Genomic DNA, 6,000 nt, shown 5'->3' with positions numbered 1-6,000 from the left:
GCACAATGCTGCATGGTGTCGACCTTTGTTACACCTATTACAGGTGTGTAATTGGGTATCACAGTCGTTGATGTTATGTTTCCTGAGGCACCTCGTGCAATGTTGCAAATCTTTGAGTCGCTCAACACGGGCGTCACTATCAGGATAATTAGAGCAGTGGTACATTGAATGTTTCTCATTGCAGAACAAACATGTTCCATAGCTTCCAGTACCCTTTGGTGTCACGTTCTTGGGTGACACAGTAACTATAGGCTTGGAGGGTCCCACTGCATATACGCCCACACTGCTACTGTTCCACTTTGGTGTTGAATTATATTGTCTAGATTGATTTGTAGTACCTTTGGTACTCTGTGGTTTACTATTATTGGTTTCTGAGGGTTTACTTGGTGGTTTTAATTTGTCATGTGTTCGTAATTGATGAACTACTGACTTTAAACCTTCAGATATTTCATTCATGGATAAGATGCTTTTATTGTAATGAGCACTCATTTGTCTCAATATGTCCCTAGGTATTTTCTCCTGGACAATTATTTTCAAGACCCACTCAGCCCCGTTTGTATCTGCTGTCAGGCTTAGGGCATTGATCAATGATTCTACCTCCAGCTTGAAGACTTGGAGTGAATCAGCTGAAGCCTCCGGTGGGGGTAAATGCAACAGCTCATGAACTAAATGTGATGTTCTTACTTCTGGATCAGCATAATTATCCTTGAGTTTTACTGCCAGATCATATCCGTCATTAGTTAATCTCAGATGGGATACTACTGTTTTAGCCTCACCTGATAATTGGCCTTGCAAATAAGAGAATTTACTACTCTTTGGTAAAGATTGTTTTGAGTCTACAAGGTCAACGAATTTGTTCCAAAATTCATCCCAATCTTCCTCATCTTTTCCTGAGAAAGTGGGTAAATTAATTGGAGGGAGTCGAGCTTCTGCTTGACTCGTATTAGATGCAACTGTTGTTGTTGTTGCTGCCTTGTTCTGGGTGTCGGAAAATCCGACACCATTTAATATATCATACAGATAATAGCTGTATTGTATAAACAAGTTACCCATAGAAAACGTAACTTGTAGTGGAATTACCATCTAAAGAAAACGGGATATCATCACCACATACCATTATAATTCACCAGCTATTCTGCTGGGAATTATTCTTAAATACATTAGTCTTTGGACTTTACCATCATAAAAACATCTTATATAAACTAACTTAATTATCAATATTAAAGTAGAGTAAATGTGACCCTTCTATCACGTTCTGAAATCTGGACAATGTAAGCCAGGCGTCAGAGGGAGGAAGGAGGGAGCCATTGTTGTGACACCTCCGAGACGTGTGGAGCAAATTCGGCTCCTATCATTCTGGACAATGTCGGCCAGTAACGTCAATAGTATGGAGTGTTAAACAGCCATTGTTATTGAGACCAGAGGCTCACACGGGAGCAAATTCGGCTCCTGTTAAATTTACTTGGACGTAGTGTTATGGAAACCAAAGGTGTACTATTTTTCAACACGCTGTCTACATATCAAGTTAAGTGTCTATCCGAAACCCGTTTATCATTCATTTATGGCCATTAATGTCAGGATATAGGGTGACCCGGTTAGATCACGTGGAAGCCTCAAACTAAAGGTAATTAAGCCAGGTCTTCAATGTTCCATGTACAGTTTTCTCTGATATAGCTTGTCATATATAGGATTCTGGCTTCACAGCTAGCGCACTTTTGACAGGTCAAGACGAGGAAGGAAGATTTGTGCACCAGTTACTGGGTGATATGGAAGCTACCTCAAAGAGGATAATTTGGTGTCTACACCCTAGTTATACCTGGTGGACTAACCTGCTGTACTATAAGATAAGGAACCTCTTCAATGTATGTAGTTATTTCTGTAGTTTGATTGGCTGCATATATATAAACTAATAAACCCCCCCTAATGTGTAGAGGATCGATTTGTGAGATTATGAGATTATTGCAGAAATACAGTCCACTTATCATTATACAAATTGCTATCGAAGTATATAAATTAACGTAAATATAAATTCATATAAATTAAATAAATATAAATCTCACAGGTCGGTTCCCACACTGGGCAATTAATTTGACATAAGGCTGTAATGTGGCTTGAGTCTGATCTTCATAATTCGCAAGATCAACCATAATGTCGTCTATTTCTGTTTCTGATAAATTGGTGTTGGCAAGTTCAGCCACATATGTTGCTATTTGGCATTTGATTTGCTCAAATTTACCTGCAGCTGCTTGATAATAGCTTTCCAGGTCAGCATAATCAACTTGAGATTGTTGTGACAAATCTTCACATTTCTTGATCTGTCTTGTTAAGTGGCCTTTCAGACCTGCAAGGGTTCTTTTCATTCTCCCTGCATTATCCATACTGGCTAGTTGGTGAAGCCTTGTGGGGCTTGTACTTGGGCTGCTCATAATACTGAACAAACTCTAATGATAGCCTAGGGTAAATTCTGCACTCACTAGGCTGTAATCCTACCTCTACTAGAGGTTAGCACTTAAAATTAATACACATTATATATATACAATCATACACACTAATGATTTGAGTGATAAACCAGTGTCACTGGAAGTACCTTTAGGTTAGCTCTTCTATATCACCCTAGGATGGAATTGACACTAATTAATCACTCAAAGGTGTAATGATCATAAGTAAATTATTATATACACAACTCAACTCGAGTTGATAAAAATTACACCCAAAATAGGGTCTGGACCATTCATTAATGGTGTTAGGTTATTCAATATAGTACAACTGACTATGGTAATAATGGGACTAGGATGAGCAATAATAGTTCAACTAGTAAATGGTTAATATCCTACCCTGTTGTGGGTTGGCAATTAGTAAATATTATACTGTGATCACTAGTGCAATATATATTAAATGATTCTCTATTTTGGAGAAATAATATACACAATTATTGATAATAGCCTCTTAATTAGCCTCTATGAAACTTCTAATATTATCTAGAAGTATTAAATATTATTAGTGACCTCGCGAAATAAACTCCACAAAATTCGTAGATAATCTCTCGCGAAATGTAACACCACGAAATCCGTGAACAATCTTGCGAGGACACAGCCACTAATTTGGCTGGCTTCTATATTAGCGCTGTCATTTCACGAAATAACACGCCACCAAATATCTGTGGGTGTCCCTGAAACCGCTGATGAGGCAGATCTGAACTAAGCGGGGCTCGTGAACTCGCACGAGTCAACGCCGCCGTCTTGACTGGCTTTGTTTAAATAACACTGCACTAGTATATTTAATGAATCCACTGGTTAACTGGTTCATCCGGTACTAAGATGACCAAATGTGGGTTCAAAGGACCGAATATTCCGGTTCCGAAGGTCCAAATAATGTGGGAACCGACCTGTGAGATTTATATTTATTTAATTTATATGAATTTATATTTACGTTAATTTATATACTTCGATAGCAATTTGTATAATAATGAGTGGACTGTATTTCTGCAATAATCTCTTAATCTCACAAATCGATCCTCTACACATTAGGTGGGGTTTATATTTATATATATGCAGCCAATCAAATTACAGTATTAACTACACATTATTAAACATTGAAGAGGTTCCTTATCTTATAGTACAGCAGGCCTTATCCACAAGGTATAACTAGGTTGTAGACACCAAATTATCCTCTTTGAGGTAGCTTCCATCACCCAGTAACTGGTGAACAAAGTCTTCCTCGTCTTGACCTGTCAAAAGGGCGCTAGCTGTGAAGCCAGAAACCTAGTATATGACAGGTATTTCAGAGAAACATTGTACATGGAACAATAAAGACCTGGCTTAATTACCTTTAGTATGAGGCGATTTCGCGTTCTAACCGGCTAACCCTACCCAATGACATTAATGGCCACTAATGATAGATAATGGGTTTCGGAAAGAACACTTAACTTGAATTTGTAGACAGCGTGTTGATAATGGTACACTTTTAGTTTCCATAACACTACGTCCAAGTAAATTTAACAGGAGCCGAATTTGCTCCCGTGTGAGCCTCTGGTCTAGTCTCAACAATGGCTGCATCTAACACTCCATACTATTGACGCCTGGCCGACATTGTCCAGATATGATAGGAGCCAAATTTGCTCCACACGTCTCGGAGGAGACCTTGGCTACCTTGAGGCTACCTTGAGGTGCTTCCGGGGCTTAGTGTCCCCGCGGCCCGGTCGTCGACCAGGCCTCCTGGTTGCTGGACTGATCAACCAGGCTGTTAGACGCGGCTGCTCGCAGCCTGACGTATGAGTCACAGCCTGGTTGATCAGGTATCCTTTGGAGGTGCTTATCCAGTTCTCTCTTGAACACTGTGAGGGGTTTGCCAGTTATGCCCCTTATGTGTAGTGGAAGCGTGTTGAACAGTCTCGGGCCTCTGATGTTGATAGAGTTCTCTCTCAGAGTACCTGTTGCACCTCTGCTTTTCAACGGGGGTATTCTGCACATCCTGCCATGTCTTCTGGTCTCATGTGGTGTTATTTCTGTGTGCAGGTTTGGGACCAGCCCCTCAATTATTTTCCACGTGTAAATTATTATGTATCTCTCCCGCCTGCGCTCAAGGGAGTACAGATTTAGGCTCTTTAGTCGGTCCCAGTAATTTAGATGTTTTACTGAGTGGATTCTAGCAGTAAAGGATCTCTGCACGCTCTCTAGGTCAGCAATTTCTCCAGCTTTGAAAGGGGCTGTCATTGTGCAGCAGTACTCCACTCTAGATAGCACAAGCGTTTTGAAAAGTATCATCATCGGTATAGCATCTCTAGTGTGAAAAGTTCTTGTTATCCAACCTGTCATTTTTCTTGCAGTTGTGACGGCTACTTTATTGTGTTCTTTAAAGGTAAGGTCTTCCGACATGAGTACACCCAGGTCCTTTACATTGCCTTTTCGTTCTATGTTATGATTTGCCTGCGTTTTGTACGTGGTTCCTGTTTTTATGTTTTCAATTTTTCCGTAGCGCATGAGCTGAAACTTATCCTCGTTGAATACCATATTATTTTCTGTAGCCCATAGAAAGACCTGATCTACATCTGATTGGAGGTTTGCCGTGTCCTCTATGTTGCCAACTCTCATGAAAATCCTAGTGTCATCTGCAAAGGATGATACAGTGCTATAGGTTGTGTTCTGGTCTATGTCCGATATGAGGATGAGAAAAAGTACTGGAGCAAGCACAGTACCCTGGGGGACTGAGCTCTTCACGGTTGATGGGCTGGATTTTATTTTGTTGACTATTACACATTGGGTTCTGTCAGTCAGGAAATTGTAGATCCATCTGCCTATTTTCCCGGTAATTCCTTTTGAACGCATTTTATGTGCAATAACACCATGGTCACATTTATCAAAAGCTTTTGCGAAATCTGTGTAAATTACATCAGCATTTTGTTTGTCTTCCATAGCATCTAATGCCATATCATAGTGGTCCAGCAACTGCGACAGGCAAGAGCGCCCTGTTCTGAAACCATGTTGTCCGGGGTTATGGAGATGCTGTGATTCCATGTATTTTGTGATCTTACTTCTTAGCACTCTCTCAAAAATTTTTATGATGTGCGATGTTAGTGCTATCGGTCTGTAATTTTTTGCCTCTGCCTTATTTCCTCCTTTATGGAGTGGTGCTATCTCTGCTGTTTTTAGTATGTCAGGGATAACGCCAGTATCTAGGCTTTGTCTCCACAGAATGTGAAGGGCCTGCGATAGTGGTTTTTTACAGTTCTTGATGAATATGAAGTTCCAAGAATCCGGGCCTGGTGCAGAGTGCATAGGCATACTGTTTATGGCTTCTTCAAAATCTAGTGGGGATAGGGCGACGTCTGATATGTGATTTGATGTTGGTATCATATCCATGAAAAATTCATTTGGGTTATCAATCTTTAGTGCATTTAATGGCTCACTGAAAACAGAGTCGTACTGCTTCCTCAGTAACTCGCTCATTTCTTTGTTGTCATCTGTGAAAGTTCCATCTCCCTTTCGCAGGGGCCCGATACTA

Source organism: Procambarus clarkii, chromosome 61 (assembly GCF_040958095.1).
Source record: "Procambarus clarkii isolate CNS0578487 chromosome 61, FALCON_Pclarkii_2.0, whole genome shotgun sequence".
NCBI lineage: Eukaryota > Metazoa > Arthropoda > Malacostraca > Decapoda > Cambaridae > Procambarus > Procambarus clarkii.
The sequence above is the reverse complement of the archived record's forward strand: the minus strand, read 5'-3'. Positions refer to the sequence as shown.